We start from the raw sequence: 19,804 nt of genomic DNA, 5'->3' as shown, positions 1-19,804 counted from the left end.
CTCAGAAGGTCTTACATAAATTTAGAACCCCCTCACTTTTCTGACTTCATCAGTCACTTTGCTTCAGTGGTTAGCAACTTTCTAGGTGCAGATCAGATCCCATTATTTTCCTGCTTGCGGTTTTTGATCACTTACTATAACATACTATGAGTCAGCTTGGGCTGCCATAACAAAGTACCATAGACTGGGTGGCTGAAATGTATTTTCAGCAGAAATTTTATTTCTCACCATTCTGGAGGCTAGAATTCCCAGATCAAGGTGCTAGTTGATTCAGTTCCTGGTCAAAGCCCTCTTCCTGGCTTGCAGATAGCTGCTTTCTTGCGAAGTCTTCACATGGTCTTTCCTCTGTAGAGTGGAGAGGAAGAGGGAGAGATCTCTTTCTGGTCTTAGAAGACCATCAGTTCTATTGGATTATGGTCCCACCCTTAGACCTCATTTACCCTTACTTACCTTTAATGACTCTAGCTCCAAATACAGTCACATTGACGATTAGAGTTTTGACATATGAATTTGGAGGGGGACACAATTTAGTCCCTAGCATGTGCAGAATAAAATCGAACCTTGAAGCCTGGGAGCCTTGCACTATCTGGTTCCTGCTTGCATCTCCAATCCTATATCTTATCTCTCCCTCACTGTTATACAGGGCTATAACACTAGGTATACTGGAGAAATTCATGGCACACTCTAGAACTGTCACCAAGAAGACACTGTACCTGCATTTATTCAATTCAGATCTTCCTCTTAAGGAGTCCACTCACAGTGATAACATCTGATGCCTCCAATCACACTCTAAGGCCAACCTGTCCTCAGACACAGGCTGAATCTGTTATGGCATGGTGGTGCTTTCTGTCCTTGGCAGTTATTCCTGCTAAATGTACAAGTAAGCCAGTGAATGCCTGGCCAACAGAAGGGTCTCCCGGGAATGACAAATAATTTCAACAGTGCCCTATATTCCAGTAGGGATTACATATCAAGAGCCATAAAAATACTCATGCACTCTGACCCACTTTGGTAATTCCACAACTGGAGTTTTGTCTCAGAGGAGTGATTTAAAATAAGAAATAGAGCTATATGTATGAAGATGTTGATAGCACATAATTTGAAACTGCCAAAAATGAAAGAGTGTTAAACTATAAATACCCTAATTTTAAGGAATAGAGAAATGCATATAAATTACAAAATATTAATATGTTGGAATATTTTAGTTATTAGAAACATGACTGTCATGAAATGCCTGGAAAACACTTTTGAAACAAGTTTAGGTAAATAAAAAAAAAATAGAGCTCAAAATTAACCTACATTATAATTCAACTGTATATACATTCAAAATGACAATAATTGGTACTAGCTGCAATTTCTTGAGTGTTTCTTTACTAGATGCTATTCTAAGCACCTTACCTCATCTTTTATCCTTCCAAAAATCTTTCAAAATAAACATTATTGTCTCTAAAAAACAAATAAGAGGCTCAGAGAACTGAGTTTAATTTAATAAGCAAGTAGGAGAATAGATTTTGAATCCTGATTTGTTTGACTTAAAATCATATGCATTCCCTTCCCTAAGGGTACTTTTCCAAATTTGGAAAGGACAAACAAGGAAAAAACAAGAACATGAAGAATCTCATTGTCACATAAAGGTAGCATGATTAAAAGACAAAATTTTATTTTTATATTTCATTATATTTTTATTACATTTTGAAATTTACTTAATTCTTTTTGTAAAAGGAACCCAATATGCAGTCTGGGTCCTCACTCAAAATAGTAAGAGTGATATGTACGAATTGCCTGAAACATGCCAGGTTCAATGCGTGTTCTCCTCAGCTCCATTTACATTTGAATTCACATAACAACCAGTGACCAAGAGTAATAAGTTGTAGGCATTATTGTAGGAGTACAAGCCTTCTTCTGAAGACAAACCAGACTATAGCTCTAAGTTCTGTCAGGCAAGCTTTCAACAGAGACATTCTCTGAGGATTTTTTTCTACATATCAAGCCAGAAGAAGGAAGGATTACTCACTCCTCTTCAGACCAACAGAAGAGGGCTTCAGCAGGATTATTTGGAAACATTAGGGGTCTCTACAAGAACAGGAAAAGGACATTTCCCTCCTCTGCTGGATGACTAATGAGCTGCAAAAACTCCTGGACCCATCTTAGTGAGGCCTGGTGTACAGATTTGCGAGGAAGTTCTTAGGAGAGCTTGGTATGTGTGCCCTGGAATCTGGGAGCATCCATGAACCTAGAAACTGGTGCTTCTTTCTCTACTGGAGAACAGAAGGCAATGGGGAGCTGCCTACATATCTACCATCGTGCACTGCAAGTTTACATCTGTTTTCCTTAGGTTAAATGGACATCAAAGAACGCTAACTGGATTCTTGGTGATCTTATAAGTAGCCTGTCCCAGAGGGATGCCTGCTAAGATGAAGGGACCCTGTGAGTCCCACCACTATGGGCAATTCCTGAGGGGGAGTGACATTATAAGAGTATAGGCAGACGGCATGTTGCCCATGTCAGGGTCTGAGCAGAGCCTCTTAAAGAATTCATGAATGCTGGCATCCCCAGAGCAAGAAAATCAAGGGAGAACATGTCAGAAGCCAAAATACCTTCTACAACCCAGCCTTGAAAGTCATATGTCATCATTTATACAATATCCTTATAAAAGTCAGCTGTATTTTATGTGGTAGGGGATTGCACATGTGTGTGAATACCAGGAGATGAGAATCATTGAAGGGAGAGATAGTGTTAAGACAGAGCTAAAATCCAAAGAGGAGAGAGGCTTTGAATAGGACATATGATTGAACATGTAATTTAGACCATAGTGGACTTTTTAATACCCTAAAGTGAGTATACATATGAAAATGGACTTATAACTGGAAAAACTATGGGAATAATTGCAACTTGTGTTAGGTCATTTTCTAAGACTAGAAGTAGTAGCACTTTGACATTTGCCTCCTGAATATGTGTGGAATCTCCCCCAGGTATCACAGTAACTTTATCTAACGTATAAACGACCTGGTCATGCTCATGGTAATGGTATAATATTTGCTACTAAGTTATGCAATTACAGTGTTTCTAGGCTTCATATGGGATGAGGCTACAGTCTTCTAAAGTTCAGCACCAGTAAATAAAAAGAGAAAATGGAACTCCTCTTGTCTGGATTGGGACCTCTCTATTATGTGATGATTGCCCGGATGTGCAGCGTGGGGTATTCAGGACAAGAAGGCCTTATGAGCCCTGAGAACTAGTTTTAAAAAATAAATAATTAAAGGGAGGACCATCCCAAGGCCAAGAGTTAGCAGCAAAGTAGGAAGTTAAGAATTCAGTTGGCTAAGCCTATTGTAGGTTTTCACCTGTAGGCTAGATGATTCCTTAGCTCCTAGCTTGTGCATGTGGTTATATTTCCTTTGGAATCTTGATCCTCTTTTCTGCAAGCCTCAGGAACATGTGCACTCCAAGGAAATAGGCTTTTACATTATTAAACACTTAACATCACTAACCAAAGAAGAAAGCAGGGATATTTGCCTTACATTTGTGTAACTACAGGAAATACATTAGCAAATATATTTGGCTCCACCTCAGAGGTGAGTCAAGATTCGACATTTCTCATGTTTCTTGGGCTCCCATTCTATGTAAGCTACCATTTTCCTTCAAGGAATTCTTGGATAGGTCCTGCAGCTTCCCTTTTGGTCTTCAGAGTCCAACTGGCAGAAATCCGGAAGGGCCCTTTTAAAACACATCCAGGCCAAGTCACCACTTTGCTCAAAAACCTCCAATGGACTTCCTTCTTCCTTAGTAAAATTTTATCTTTAAAGTACCATTATTTGATCCAGAAATCCATATACCCAAAAGATTTGAAAGTAAAAACTTAAATATTTATACATCCATGTTAATAGCAGCCTTATTCATAATAGCCAGAAAGTGGAAGCAACCAAGTAACCTTTGGCATATGAATGGGTAAACAAAATGTGCAATACACATATAACAAAAATAGTATTCAGCCTTAAAAAAAAGGGAAATCCAAAGAAAAGGGGGGGGGGGAAGGGTGGTGCCTGGGTGGCTCAATCAGTTAAGTGTCCAAGTCTTGATTTTGACTCAGGTCATGATCTCATGGTTTGTGAGATCAAACCTCTCTGATGGGCTCTATGCTGACAGTGCAGAGCCTGCTTGGGATTCTCTCTCTCCCTCTCTCCCTGCCGCTCCCTTGCTCATGCACACACACACACTGTCTCAAAATAAAAAAATAAACGTAAAAGAAAAGAAGGGAAATTCTGGCATATGCTATAGCATGTATAGACTTTTAAGACATTATGCTAGGTGAAATTAACTAGTCAAAAAAGGAAAATAAATAACCATTCTCTAGCCAGAAAACAAAGTTCCTTCTTACCAAGTACCTCACTACATAAGCCTCTATCAACAGCTTCCAAGAAGCCAATGGTTTGAAGATAATATTTTGTTAACATGTGACTTGTATGGTTGCAATGTCTCCCCAATGTTCAGGAGTATGTAAAACTTGGAAATTGGGCAGAAAGCTGTTTGCATGATATTTTAATGTATGACAAACCCACTGAAGGGTCCTCAGGCTCTTAGAATATAATGCAGGTTGACTTGGAAACTCTTTTTATAATTCTATCAAATTATAGGTTAACTTATAGAAAACTGATGAGGTGAAATATTATTCTTTGTGTTCACAGAAAAGATTACCCTACAGGTTTGGGTTCATTGCCTTGTAGTTCATTAATCAATTTTGTTTCCAATTTGACAATTTTATGTTTAGAATTCCTTCTTTCACTTACTAATCCACTTTCTCATATTCTCCCAGAACCTGCATTGTTACCCAGCTGGTTTCCTCATTAATGAATTGATTAAAACATTGATATGGGTTTATTATTTATATAAAAGTGTGTTTATAGCATCTTTTTCTAATACATAAATGTTTATTCATATTTCTTCAAAGATCTATCTTAGATTTCTTTAGGCATAGCTTTTTATTATATATCACAAAAGGGAAATATAAGTGAAAGCAATGAGTTAAGAAGTTTCCAGATCCTCCTTCTAGTCACAGGATAACTCTTCTAATACACTTTCCAGCTCAGAGACATCAATGTTTGTGTTTTTCCACAGGTAATGATGATGTAACATTTTGTTTTTTCTAATGTTACTTATTTGTTTTGAGAGAGAGTAAGAGCGAGAGCATGGAGAGAGGGGCAGAGAGAGAAGGTGAGAGAGAATCCCAAGCAGGCTCCATGCTGACGTGGGGCTCAAACCCATGAACTGTGAGATCATGACCTGAGCCAAAATCAAGGGTCAGATGCTTAACTGACTGAGTCACCCAGTCCCCCCACCACTTTAAAAAAAATTTTTTTTGTATGTGTGTGACAGTGGTGATGTAACATTTTTTAATACTATGGTCCTGAATTCAGTCATCTTCAAAATACTGCAATTCGGCAAGTTTTGATGCTTGCATTTTTTTCGTTTTGCTTGTGATCAGTAATTCTTCTTCAAGTAGTTTAGTAATGAAGTATAATACAGCTTTATCTACAAGATCTTTTCTTAGGTCCTATAAAACATTACATTATTGCTTTGCTAGATAATGTGGAATTGTCATTTTGTTTATTTCTCCAAGGAAAATATTTACTTTGTTACCATTGAATTTATGTCTTCCTCTTTCATTTTTGTGCATTTCTCCATATACATTAACTTTGTGTATCTAATAGCTTTATTGGGGATTAATTAACATACACAAACCCCCATATGTTTAAGTTGTATAATCTGGAAAGATTTGACCATATGTATACCCATGAAACCATCACCAGAATCAAGATAATGAGTGTAGGGGCACCTGGGTGGCTTAGTCAGTAAAGAATCTCACTATTGACTTTGGCTCAGGTCATCATCTCATGGAGATGGAGCCCTGCATTGGGCTCTACATTGACAGCATGGAGTCCACTTGGGATTCTCTCTCCCCCTCTCTCTCTGCCCCTACCCTGTCTATGCTCTCTCTCTCTCTCTTAAAATAAATAAACTTTAAAAAAAAAGATAATGAATGTATTCATCACCCCCCAAAGTTTCTGTGATGTGTTTATCACATTTTGAGCATTATATTTTGACACTAATATGAAGAAGCTTTCAATATAAATTGTAAATAAATAATGAGTAAACTGTAAAAGAAATTTCCTAACTACAGTCTTAAAGAGGGAAGAAGGATCTTGTATTAGTTTCCTTGTTGCTGCTGTAACAAATTACCACTAACTTAGTGGCTTAAAACAACAGAACTTATTTTCTTACATTCTGGAAGTCAGAGGTTCAAAATCAGTTTCACCAACCTAAAGTCGAGGTGTTGGCAGAGCTGTTGGAGCCTCTAAAGGGAGAATCTCTTTCCTTGCCTTTGCCAGCTTCTAGTGACTACCTATATTCTTTGACTTGTGGCCCTTTCCTCTCCACGGCAAGCTCTGTTCTACCATCATGTCACTTTCTCTCTGACTCTGACTCTCCTGCTTCCTTCTTAGAATGATAACTGTGATTACGTTGGACCTACACTGATAATTCAGGATAATCTTCCTAACTCAAGATCTTGAACTCAATCACATCTGCTAAGTCCTTTTTTTGATGTAAGATAATGTTCACAGGTTCTGGGGATTAGTATGTGGAAATATTTGGGGGGAGGGTGCATTATTCAGTTTACCACAGATCTCAAGGAGTTAGTTGAGTCCATCTGTATCCCCTACTGCCCATTCTGCATGTAGGAACACTCCCTCAACATTCTACTGGCCAGACTTCTATTGGGCTTATGGGAACCCTAAAAAGTCTCCAAGAGTACAAGAGGCAAAGCTTTTCTGTCCTAGTAGGGATGCTCCAGTTGGTGACTAGTTCTGGAGGTATAGATGTTGACAGCAAGAAGTTTCTTCCCCAATGGAAGACTCAACGCTACTTCTGGGTAAAGCTGGTAACGTGTATCCTTGTAGTGATATTTCTCTTGGCATGCTCCATGATCACTCCACTAACTCTCTTTTCCCTTCTTCTTCATCCACTTCTCTCTATCCCCCTCATCACCTGTGAGTCCTGTAGGGTGCTGCCCACTCATTCTTTGTTCTCAAGATAAAAGTTCCTTGCACATTTTTTCTTTCTTAATAGCTCTCAGGAAGAGCCTAAATCTTTAGCATGAAAAATACACTTCCTTTTCCGTAAGGGCAGGGAAGGGAAACGAAGGGCAGGGAAGATTCTAGCAATTTGTATAATCCATCCAAGAGAAGAAGAGAGGTTTCCCTTCCATCCTGGAGAACGGTTCTGAATGATTCTATTAAAGAAAACAAAAAAGCAAAGCAAATATTTTGCATACTTAAAAACAATGGAACAATTATAAGTGCAGTCTTGAAAACTCACACAGGAGGGAACATAATGAAAGATGTTTTCTGGTGACTATTAAATCATGTTAAAAATAGAAGTGCAGAGGGGGAAATTCTACTGGTATGTTTCTAACATTTGAATAGCATCAGATCAGGATGAGCCCCAACTTTATTTCCAGTGTTCTGGTCCTACATATCCAACACCTTATGGAGATTTCCACTTGTATTCATTGTAAGGGTTAATTCTTTTTTTCTTTTTTCTTTTTTCCTTTTTTTTTTTTTTCTGGAGGGATGCAGCTTCCACCCCACTCTCCTATCTTTGGAGTGTCTCCTTGAAAGCATAATAAGCTTCATGAGAGGCCCTTATCTTTGGGATTTATAATGCAAGATCAGGGCCTTGTGATACTTGGAGCTGTGAAAACCTACCTCCAAAATTGATTCAGAAAACTCTCAGGAGGGAAAAGGAGACAATCACAGGTACATCCATTTATCTCCTAAGGAGGTAAGAGACTTTTTCATTGTTCTTTCTTCTTCTGTGCTGTATAAAATTATGTAATTTTCAAACTAGACTATAGTCATGAAAATTATACTCATTTTCATGTTACCTTCTATGTGCATAATTCTGATCATGCTTACTCAGTAATAAATTGCTTCTCTGTCTCTTGTATCTTGATACTGTTAAAGTAAAAAGATTGGGTCCAGGTGGAGTCACTCATGCTAAGCCCCATGTCAGCAAACCAAAACTTAACTAAGTTTCTATGCTGGCTTTCCCGGAAATGGAAGGCCCAGATCAACCAATCAGCGTGTGCCTGCTCCACACAAGTTACCTGACCAGGCTCCAAGCCTTCCCTTTGCTTCATATGAGGGGAGTAACTCTGCTTTAGTCAATCAGCAAACTCCCAGTGCAATTTCCTTGTTCCTGTTCACTTTGATCTGTAAAAATCTCTGTGTTTAGCTCTCCAGAGCCCCTTTTTATTTGCTAGGTTGAAAGTTATTCAACTCATGAATGCTGAATAAAGCCAATACAATCTTTAAAATTTAGTCAGTAGAATTATGTTCTTTAACAGTAGAGAGAGCTGTTTGTTGGTAGGTGTTGAGGAGGAAATTTTTTTTCTCTATTCTTTCAGGTTCTGGTTCTTTTGGCTGATGTATACATTAAGTTGACATAAGACAGGTTGATAGGAGAAAAACAAATTTAATTATGTATATATGGGAGCTGCCTAAGAAGATAAGATCCATAGGCAGTTAGGCAATTGAGGCTTACCGACCAGCCATTCTGAGCTAAGGAGAAAGGGGTAGGAGTCTGTGGCTCCAAAGGGGAGGAAGACAGCTCACAGGAAGATGGGAAGAACAAATGTTTGATAAACAAATGCTTGCCATGCCATGTACAGACAATGGGACACAGACAAGAGTTTGGTCTCCAGGCCTGCTGAGCTTCCCCCCAGCTTTCCACACCAGCCCCATATTCTTTGTAGTTATCTCTGGTAATAGCTCTCTTCCTGGACCAGGCCGTTTATCTAAATTCTTTTAAGCAGTTAAGGCGGAGGTAAAGCTCTTTCTAATTCTCTTGGGCCTTGATTGACTTCAACTCAAAGTCATCCACATGCCAAAGTGGCACATTTTGGTGTAGCTCATTCTGAACCCCTCCATGGGATTGTTCAATTTCCTCAAAGAGTGTTGTCGAACATTTCAAACTCAATGTGCTCAAACCAGAATTTACCAATTTCCCACTTCCTCCACCCCAAACTTCCTCTTACTCAGACTTCCTCTTAGGCTTAAAAATAACACAGTCTGATAGAGGTTTTAAAAGACTTCCTGAATCACCTCACACTGCAGCCAGCGGTCTTTCCATGCTTTCTTCCTCTTCCTCCATCACCTCTTCTCCTTTCTCTTCCTTCTATTTCTTCTTAATGAAGTAAATTAGCCTGATTGTTCTGCTTGTAAAAATGCCATGTACCTATTGTGACAAATTCAAACAGAATAGACAAATTTTTTTTAAGTAAAAGTTGAGTGAAATCTCCTGGGTAAAATTTTTGATACATTTTGCTGGTATTTTGGTACATACAGAGAAGGTTCCCAGAGTATAAATCTACTTGCTTTACTCCTTGAATTGAAGCCCTTTAACACCTTTTCATTTCTCTTTGGATAAAATTCACACCCTCTACACTGAGCTCTTGCCCTTCATTACTTCTCTATTCTGTTCTCTTGCAAGACACCCGGTGCCCCATTGCCCCCACCCAGCTAAGACTTCCCCGTAGTTACTCACACACTCTGCATCTGCCTCAGTCCTTCTAATACCCAGCCTTCCCTGTGGACTGAGAACTAGGAGGGTAGGCAGAGAGTCTTGCTTGCCTTGGAATCCCAGCACCTAGCCCACAGTGAGGTACATAAGAGGCACAATCAATATTTTTGAATCAGTGCATGAGAGAGCTTTTTTTTTCTAGATAACCCATTCAACAGACATTTAAGTGTCAACTGGATGGCAGATTATATCCTGTTATTATCAAGATAAAAGATCCATAAGTCAAGGCTCTCCTCCTCAAGGTTTTCAGAATGTCCTGCTGGTCTTTTAGACAGAAATGTCTCTAAACTAGAGAATGACGGTTCTTTTTTTTTTTTTTCTTTTTTCAAAAAAAATTTTTTTTACATTTATTTATTTTTGGGAGAGAGAGAGAGAGCAAGGAGGGGCAGAGGAGGGGCAGAGAGAGAGGGAGACACAGAATCTGTAGTAGACTCCAAGCTCTGAGCTGTCAGCACAGAGCCTGATGCGGGGCTCAAATCCATGAACCATGAGCTCATGACCTGAGCTGAAGTTGGATGCTTAACCAACTGAGCCACCCAGGAGCCCCAAGAGTGAATGACAGTTCCATGGGCTGTGTCAGCTTGATACCAATACCCTTTAAAGATATCACCTGTAGCTGTAATTCTGGGATTCTAAACACTCTTATGATCTGTTATTTTGTCTACTATCCATTTCAAGATAAATTAGTGCAACAAGGCTATCCTCCCAATTCTTTTTTATTGTGGTAAAATATATATAACATACCCCCTGTAACCATTTTAAGTGTACAATTTAATGGCATTAATTACATTCTCAATGTTGTGCAACCACCACCACCATCTATTTCCAAAACTTTTTCATCAGCGCAAACAGAAACTCTGCATCCATTAAGCAAGAACTCCCCACTCTCCTTCCCTTCAGCCCCTGGTAACCTCTAATCTACTTTCTATCTTTGTGAATTTCCCTGTTCTACCAATTTCACATAAGTGGAATCATACAATAAATATTGTATGTCCTTTGCTGTCTGGCTTATTTCAATCAGCATAATGTTTTCAAGGTTGCAATGAGCCTTTTTATTTTCATTTTCACTCTTTCTTTTTTTTTAATATGGGGGGAAATGTTTAATATGGGGGAAAATGCTACTTGTTTAGAAATAAATCAGAGAAACAATGTTTTCTATTTTTATTTTTGCTTGAATATCTTTCATAACAAGGAATAAATGCTTATAAACCCTACTCATTTTTTCTCCTCCTTCCTTTGGAGAAAATGTAACATTTTCGCACATTTATGGTATATTTTTTCTTCAGGGGCCTTAATCTATCCCCCATTCCCACTTCACAATTTTTCCCTGCTCCTGTGGATGTTTGCTGACACTAACCAGAGTGATAAGGGTTCTTAACCATAGGCTGATGGAGCAGGTGTCATTATTCATTAGGTATCATGTTTCTTTTCCCCAAATCTAGGAATAGAATATATTGAAGTTGGGGCTGAGAGAAAATTTTGGATTGTCTGCTGTTCATTGCCCTCTAGTTGCATTTCATGTTCAATCATAATTTTTCTATCAGTGGCCAAAGCCAAGATTGTGACCATCTCTTCAGGTTCTTCAGTTCCTTCTAAGTGTTTTATTATCAGCTTTCTTAAGCATGGCCACAGCTGGCTGGCACAGAAATGACTAAGATCCTTCCTGCTCTTTCTTCTTAGCCGGCTGGCATTGGCCTCTGCCTTAACTCTTTATCTCTTTTGGCAATACCAACAAAATAAAAATAGTGGTAGTTGTGTAGGAGAGGAAAAATAATTTCTCCTGTACTCTTCATTATTTTTGACTGAGATCTTCCCATCCTGTACTAAAGGATGGATTAGCAGGAGAAAAACAAACACATTTAGTAACATATATACAGTAAAACCTTGGTTTGCAAGCATAATTCATCCCAGAAACATGCTTATAATCCAAAGCACTTGTGTATCAAAGTGTATTTTCCCATAAGAAATAATGGAAACTCAGATGATTTGTTCCACAACCCACAAATATTAATGTAAAAATGATTACAACACTGTAATATAATACAAAATCATAAGGAAAATACAAAACATAAAGAAAAATAAACAAATTAACCTGCACTTGCCTTTGAAAACCTTCGTGGCCAGTGTGAGGGAAACAAGAGAGAGGAGGGTTACTATGAAGGAGGATGTTCACTATCACTAACAGAATCACTGCTACCTATTGCCTCGATGGAATCTTTTTCTTTTCCTGCAACTTTAGCGAGGAACCTATCCAATGACCCTTGTTTTTGCCTCCTTTTGAGGATTTTGCAGAAATGTGTCATTGCATTTTCATTAAACAGATTCATAGGTCACATTGCTACAGTCTTATTCAGGTGGTGTTTTGTACAAAATTTTGCACTGTTTCCCACATTTTACACATCTCCCTAATCTCATTTGAAGTGAGGGATCCCTCTGCCTTTTCCTCTCCTCTTCTGCAGACGAGACTGCAGATGATAGGCAGATGTAGACTTCTTATAAAATCTTGCAATTTCCACCACTTGTGTACCTCATTCATACTTCTCGATAATTTCCTTCTTAACTTCCACTGTAATCATCTCCTTCTTCTTACCACCTTTCTTTTCAACCTTTTCTACAAACCTTTTGCTTTATTTTACTTCATTGTATATGCTCGCATCAATGTTGACTACAGTATAGTATTAATAAACTCTTGTCATATACTGTATTTAATGTAACTGGCAATAAGGCAGCAGAAGAAGAGGTCTCTATCTGTAGGCAGCCTGACCTACAATGAAGCAAACAAAGCATTTTAAGCTTTCTCTTGTATGGAAAAGCAAAGGACTGTCCATAGGTGCTTTGAAGTGACAAAAAATACACAAGTGCCAGTTCTGGACACCTTCCAATGTTCTGAAAAATCACTGATTTCTGCCAAACACCATGGCCTAAGACCAAGCATCTGAGCATAGGAGATGATCACCCACAATCCTGCAGAGAGAGAGAGTGAGAGAGGGAGAGAGAGAGAGAGAGAAAGAAAGAGAAAGAGAGAACCATTCTTTCATTTGTGATCATGTGATGTTTGGCATCACATGTACTACTCGTATTTCAAGACCATTGCTTGCTTATTAAGTTAAAATGTATTAGAAATATTTCTTTGTCTTGCAGAACACTCACAGAACAAATTAATCACAATCCAAGGTTTTACTGTACTTCACATATACATGGGAAATAGCTAGGAAAACTGATTAAGAGTTCCCACAATTGGCCAAGCCACCTCCTTAAATACCATCTTCAGCTGAAGACAAAAGGAAGATGTTGGGGGGGGGGGCAATCTAGTTATGAGAAATTTCCAGGAAAGCACAGTGAAAAAAGACTAAGGTTTGTTGTGCAGATTTAAGTGGGTGCCTCCTCCATTGACAAGATTCTCTTGTGATTTAGAATCATCCTTCTCTTCTTGGTACAGAGAGACATGTACAAGGAGAGATTTCCTTTATAAATTTTCCTTACAAAAGGGTAAATTTTACTATTTTTTGATTCTCCTCTGTCTGCCTTTTCTCAAAAATAATCAGTTCAAAAAATCCATATGCCTAAGAATATGTCACCTAAGGGTGACATATTCTGCTACCCTTCATTTGGCTTTATAATGTTTTACATTTTCAGTGTGATTTCCTATGAAGTTGGGGAGGAACAATATTTCCATCTACGCTTTCAGGTTCTGTAGCTAGGGCACAGGGGTGAACAAGCACCTGCCTCTGGAGATCCCAAACAGACCAGGTTCAGCCACTGCCACTGACAAAATCCAAAGGCAGAGAAATGAGGGGTGGCGAATCAAGCAATTTATTTCAGGGAGGCCAACAATGAGAAGACAACAGACTAGTGTTTCAAAGACTATTTCCAAAGTACTGAAAATACTTCAAGACTTATATAAGAAAAAATATAGCAAAGGTGAGTGTGTTCATGCAGGTGGGCAGTGAAAGTCAAATAGATCATGGTCTTTGAGTCGGTCATGGGCAGGGTCTTGCCGGCTCAGGGAAATCCTTAGGCTTGAGGGGGTAGTTTCAGTTCCTGTGGTTGGGGGAGGGGTGCTTTGCCCTCAGGGTCTTCTGCCTAGTCCAAGAGAGGAGATGGAAAGAAGACCACAACTAGAAAGTCTGGGGTCGAGGGGCGCCTGGGTGGCTCATTCGGTTGGGCATCCGACTTCAGCTCAGGTCACGATCTCACGGTCCAGGAGTTCGAGCCCCGCTTGGGGCTCTGGGCTGATGGCTCAGAGCCTGGAGCCTGCTTCAGATTCTGTGTCTCCCTCTCTCTCTGCCCCTCTCCTGTTCATGCTCTGTCTCTCTCTGTCTCAAAAATAAATAAACGTTAAAAAAAATTTTTAAAAAGTCTGGGGTCGAAATGATGGCAGAACTTTCAGTTCTGTGATTACTCTAAGAGTTAAACTGACATTAAACAGGACAGATTAAACAGGATAAAAAACCAATTAAAAATTTTTATTAAGTTTACTTATTTATTCTGAGGGAGACAGAGAAAAGTGTGAGTGGGGGACGAGGCAGAGAGAAAGGGAGAATCTCAAGCAGTCTTCCCACTGTCAGCACAGAGCCTGATGTGGTGGGGCTCAAACTCAAGAAACTGTGAGATCATGACCCAGGCCAAAATCAAGAGTTGGGTGCTCAGCCAACTGAGCCACCCAGGCATCCCAAAAACTCAATTTTAATCATATACATACACCCTGGAGTTCCACAAAGATAAGCCACCACCAAAAGTGGCCAGGTGATGGAGACTTATATACATACCATCCTGAACTAAGAAAAGGGATATAAGTTTGGGGCTTGTGGGGGGGGGGGGGGGGGGAGGAAATTCACAGGAAGGTGAGAGAAGAAAATGTATGGTAAAGGAAGTATGCCCTGTCAGGTAGCTAAGTCTCAAAGGTGAAAAACTTATTTCTGCTAATACCTTTCTTCCTGGTACCCAGAGAAAGACACCTTTACAAATGGAGATTCCCTTTATAAATGGAGATTTCCTTTACAAATATAAACTCCCCCTACAAAAGGTAACTTCTCCGTTTTCAGAGCTTCTCCAGTGTCTGCTTTTTTTTTTTTCCTCAAAATATTTAACTCAAAATAATCCTTATGACAAAGAAGCACATTTTGGGGTGGCGTACTCTGGTACTCTTTGATATGCATCTATTTTCTCCTGAAAACAATCTTACAAAGGAGGCAGGGTGGGGTTTATCTTTCTCTCTTTACAATGAAGAGATTTAAAATATAGAAAATCTAGGTTGATCTGCACCAATGCACGCAGCTAGTAAGTGGCAGACCAAAAACTGTGACTATGATTTGTGATTGGCTTCGAAGGCCCTGTCTCAGTTAGACAAAGAGACCACTCAATAAATATTTGTTGAATGAATGAATGATATGCTTGCGTTTGCTCTTGCCTGACTGATCATGCTGTTGGCAGGCTCTACAAAAAGCCAGCTGTTTCTTAGAGTAAGCAGAGCTTTCCCACCCTGACTTCCTTCCCAGGGTCTTAGTAATGCTGTTATTCAGACACACTTTTAGATGAATAGTTTACCTTTCCAAGCAGCAGAATATCCTTCATTTATAAAAATTCTCAGAAAATTGTTATAGGAGAATAACATGTGAGAAAGTGGAGGTCTTGGTTCACGATTCATTCATGAAACACTTGTAATTAAGAGCATATACCCGACACATTAGACTAGGAAGGAGGAGAAGGGCTAAGGGAGTTGAGTGTGGGCCAAAAGGAGAAAATATTTTCACAATTAAATGGAAGAAGGCTACTCATGGATCTATGGTAACAGCAGAATTATGAACTGAAGAGTATGATAAACTTTGCACCTGAGATCCACAAAGAAAAAAACATCTTCTATATTTCTTTCCCTCTTATCCCCCATGCAATAACGGAAGGGAAAACAAAAAACAAAAAAACCTAAGCCCAGCTAAAAAGATGTTGTTTTTGAATTTCACTTTTATTTTGTAAGTAGCATCCTTTTGGAGAAGTGCAGTCTCTGAAGAGAGAATTCCTTACAGAGCTGCAGTCCTAAAATGCAAGCCATTTCTGCCAGTTGCTGGCAGATCTTTTCTGCCACCTGGGGAGTTGCTCTCAATTGTATTGACTTTCTGTGACCTTCTTTTATCATGCAAACCAAGGCAGTCTAATTGACTGAGCTGGGTCCTCCCCAGTCCCCAGCAGATGGTCATTACTCATAGCAAGTGAATGGTAGGATTACTGTTGGGCTCTGGCTCTCCCTACCTTGAACCAGTAAACAGGTTCAAGGTCCCAAGCTTAGACCGATATTTGCAATGGCTGATATTCTGTCATTCTTTCTGGAATGGATTTCTATTTTGAAAGCTTTACATTTTCCAAATCACAGGTGAAGACTGATCTAAAATATTATATACGACTTGGTCTAAATTCTTAAATCATTTACATGTAGCAGTAAGGACAAAATGGTATTTCAACATTAGTCATGAAAGAAAACAGAAAACAAACTTCAAAAAATCCTTATTTTGAAAGCTTTTATGAAAAACCATTTTTAATACAGATAACATGTTTGCAAATGCTAAGATACTGGGAAAAAAAGGGAAAACAGAAATCCCAAGGGGAAAAAAAATCTGTTTTAGAATCACAACACCCAGAGACAAGATACATAACCCTTGGTTGGATTATATTTCTTTCCAATTTCTTATCTTTACACTTGTACTTTTACTAAATTAGAACTCACTAAATATTCACTTTTTATTTTTGCTTTATTTCACGGCATATTATGAATCATTAGCATGTTTCATATTACTAACAACTTCACTGAGCTGTTTTCGAGTACTGCTTTATGGTTTGTCAGGTGGATAGGCCATTAAAAATATGAAGTTATTAAGTATTAAAAGAAACTTTCCCACAGACATTGTACTGATACAGTAGGCTTTTATTCAGCGTTTCATGAATTGGACTGCATCTAATCTAGCAGATAGAAAGGAGCCACAAGAGCTGCACAAGGCAAGAGATTTTTTTTTAAAGTTTATTTATTTATTTTGAGAGAGAGAGAGAACATGAATGTGAATGGGGGAGGGTCAGAGAGAGAGGTAGACAGAGAGTACCGAGCAGGCTCCATGCGCAGTGCAGAGCCTGATGCAGGGTTTCACATCACAACCATGAGGTCTTGACCTGATCTGAAATCAAGAGTGCTCAATGGACTGAGCCACCCAGGTGTGCCGGCATGAGCTTTTTATAGCCTCGAATGAACAGGAATGAGGGATACTTCTGGATACTGTTAAGGACATTTTTTTCTTAAATATTTATTTATTTTTGAGACAGAGAGAGAGAGACAGAGCACAAGTGGGGGAGTGGTAGGGAGAAAGGGAGACACAGAATCCAAAGCAGGCTCCAGGCTCTGAGTTGTCAGCACAAAGCCTGACACGAGGCTCAAACTCACCAGCTGTGAGATCATGACCTGAACGGGAGCGACCTGAGTCGGACGCTTAACTGACTGCACCTGGATACCGTTAAGGACTTTACTTGGAGTTTGATGATGGTACATGTTAATTTGGTCTAACTTCAACTAAACACTTATGGCTTTGGTTTTCACTCTTTTATTAATTTTTTAAAAAATGGATATAAGTACTGTGAGAAGTAAGGGAGATAATTCATTTTCAGAAATAGCAAATAAAAGCTGTGCTGTCTATTTAACAATAGGTTTACAACCTATTGGAAATATTTATAACTGCCCCCCCCCACACACACACACAGTGGAGTCCTAAACCCTTAGACACTTCACTTCCTGGTTCTTCTTCCCCTCTCCATTTCGTGGGCTTATTTTCCACAGGCTTTACAATGAGTATGTACCAAGGAACTGAAGTCTCTACATCACCTCAAAGAATGTACATTTGTTCCATTCAGACTACTTGTTGCCTTACATGAGCATAGGAGACTTCCAGGTAAGGCTGTAACGTCCCGTAGTACTCAGCCAATGAGGAATCAGGGGAGGGACTTAATGCTAGGAGATAAATTGCCTGCTGTAACTGCCCCGTGTGCTAGTCCATGAGGCACAGGCTCTTGCAAGAACGTTGATTAGAGCCTCACTTCACTGTGCTCTGAGTCTGCATGTCCCTCTTTTGATTGGGGCAGTGGGATTATTTCTCACAACTACAGAGAACCATATCTCTGTATGGTTCCTATTGGTCCCTGTCTTTGTATCCATTACTCAGAATTAACCGATGCCAACCTTTTGTCATTTGTCTCCAAAAATTTTAATGAAAGAAATGGGTTTTTACAGAGATAGTTGAGTTCTACTTTATTTTCCCCCACATTTCCTCATCACAAATCTGATGTAGAGTCAATCCATGTTTTTACACTTTCTGTAGATACATAGTTTATGATTTAAAAATTATATAATTGTTGGGAAACCTGGGTGGCCCAGTTGGCCGAGCTTCTGACTTCAGCTCAGGTGATGATCCCATGGTTCGGGCCCCACATTGGGCTCACTGCTGTCAGCTTGTCAGCACAGACCCTGCTTCGGATCCCCTGTCCCCTCTCTCTGCCACTCCCCCACTTGTGGTCTCTCAAAAATAAATAGATATTTTAAAAATTATATAATTGTATCATACTATGTATATGATTCTGCAACCTGCATCTCTGACTCAGCATTATCTTTTGAAATCTACTGATAGCACATAGATTGTTTCATTGAAATGAATGAAACAATACTAGTAGTATACTAGTCTACTCTATAAATATGCACAATTTATATATCCATCTTCCAACTGATAGAAAATAAGTTGCTTTAAAATTGTTTTCCTTGTTACGAATAATAGAGCATATTTAAGTCTCCTAGTATGCATGTGCTAGAGATAGTACAAAAGTGAAATTCCTAGGTCATCGGGCATCCTAATATCAATTTAAAAATTATTACTACAGTAATTTCAAAAACAGGTCCTAGCACTTTGTAAGTTTCCTGTTCTTCCCATCCTTGTAAACATTTATTATAAGACTTTTTAATTTTTGTCAATCTGATAGATAAAAAATATCTCTGTATGTTTCATTTTGCACATCCTGGATTACCAACAAGGTTGAAGATCGTTCTATATGTTTGTCTTAAAAAAAGTACAGAACTTATAATGTGATTGTGTCTTTTTTGTTTTCATTGATTTGTTCTTATTATATTTTGAATACTAATGCTTTATGGCTTATCTTAAAACAGGGCTTATGACATTAATTTTGTTTGGAAGTTTCAATCTTGATGTACCAAAATTTATACATTTTTTTCTTTATGATCTATCTCTGTTTTTTATTTTATTTATTGATCGATTGACTGATTGAGAGAGAGAGAGAGTGGGAGACAGGGCAGAACGTGACAAAGGGAGAGAATCCCAAGCAGGCTCCACACTGTCAGCACCTGACACAGCACTTGAACTCAGGAACCTTGAGATCATGACCTGAGTCAAAATCAAGATTTGGATGCTTAACCAACTGAGCCACCCTGGTTCCTTATGATCTTTGGTTTTTTGTTTTGTTTTGCTTTTAACTTTTTAAATGTTTATTTATTTACTTTTGAGAGAAAGAGAGCACGCAAGCAAGAGAGAGACAGAGAGGGAGACACAGAATCCGAAACAGGCTCCAGACTCTGAGCTGTCAGCATAGAGCCCGACGCAGGGCTCAAACTCACAAACTGAGATCATGACCTGAACTGAGATCAGACACTTAACCAACTGAGCCACCAAGCACCCCCATTTTTTTTAATGTTTATTTTATTTTTGAGAGACAGAGAGAGAGAGAGAGAGAGAGAGAGACTGAGCACAAGCAGGGCAGGGGCAGAGAGGGAGGGAGGCACAGAATCTCAGGCAGGCTCCAGGCTCTGAGCTGTCAGAACAGAGTTGGACACGGGGCTCGAACTTACAAACCACTAGATCATGACCTGAGCTGAAGTTGGACGCTTAACTGGCTGAGCCACACAGGTGCCCTCTCTGTTTTTTAAAACTGTATTTTGTTGTTAAGAAATTCTTTATTACTCCAAAGATATAAACATATTCTCCTATGTTTTCTTCCGAAATTATTAATTACTTTTACAATTAAGGCCATAATTCTTTTGGAGTTTTTATCCTCCCGCTGATATGAAAGGAAAATATTTTAATGTTTCCCATTTGGCAATCCAGTTGACGCAGGATCGTTTGTTGACACG

General features: G+C 39.0%; 1 long non-coding RNA gene across 2 annotated transcripts in view; it reads left to right on the top strand.

Annotated features, from left to right (window-relative positions):
- The window catches only part of LOC122213564, a 111,821-nt gene that overhangs the window by 76,316 nt on the left and 15,701 nt on the right, over nt 1–19,804 (top strand). For both annotated transcript variants that reach the window (XR_006199588.1, XR_006199587.1), the window contains exon 3: nt 7,627–7,839. This is a non-coding gene — a long non-coding RNA (uncharacterized LOC122213564). The remainder of the gene's footprint in view (nt 1–7,626; nt 7,840–19,804) is intronic.

Source organism: Panthera leo, chromosome A2 (assembly GCF_018350215.1).
Source record: "Panthera leo isolate Ple1 chromosome A2, P.leo_Ple1_pat1.1, whole genome shotgun sequence".
Classification (NCBI taxonomy): Eukaryota; Metazoa; Chordata; class Mammalia; order Carnivora; family Felidae; genus Panthera; species Panthera leo.
The sequence above is the reverse complement of the archived record's forward strand: the minus strand, read 5'-3'. Positions and strand labels throughout refer to the sequence as shown.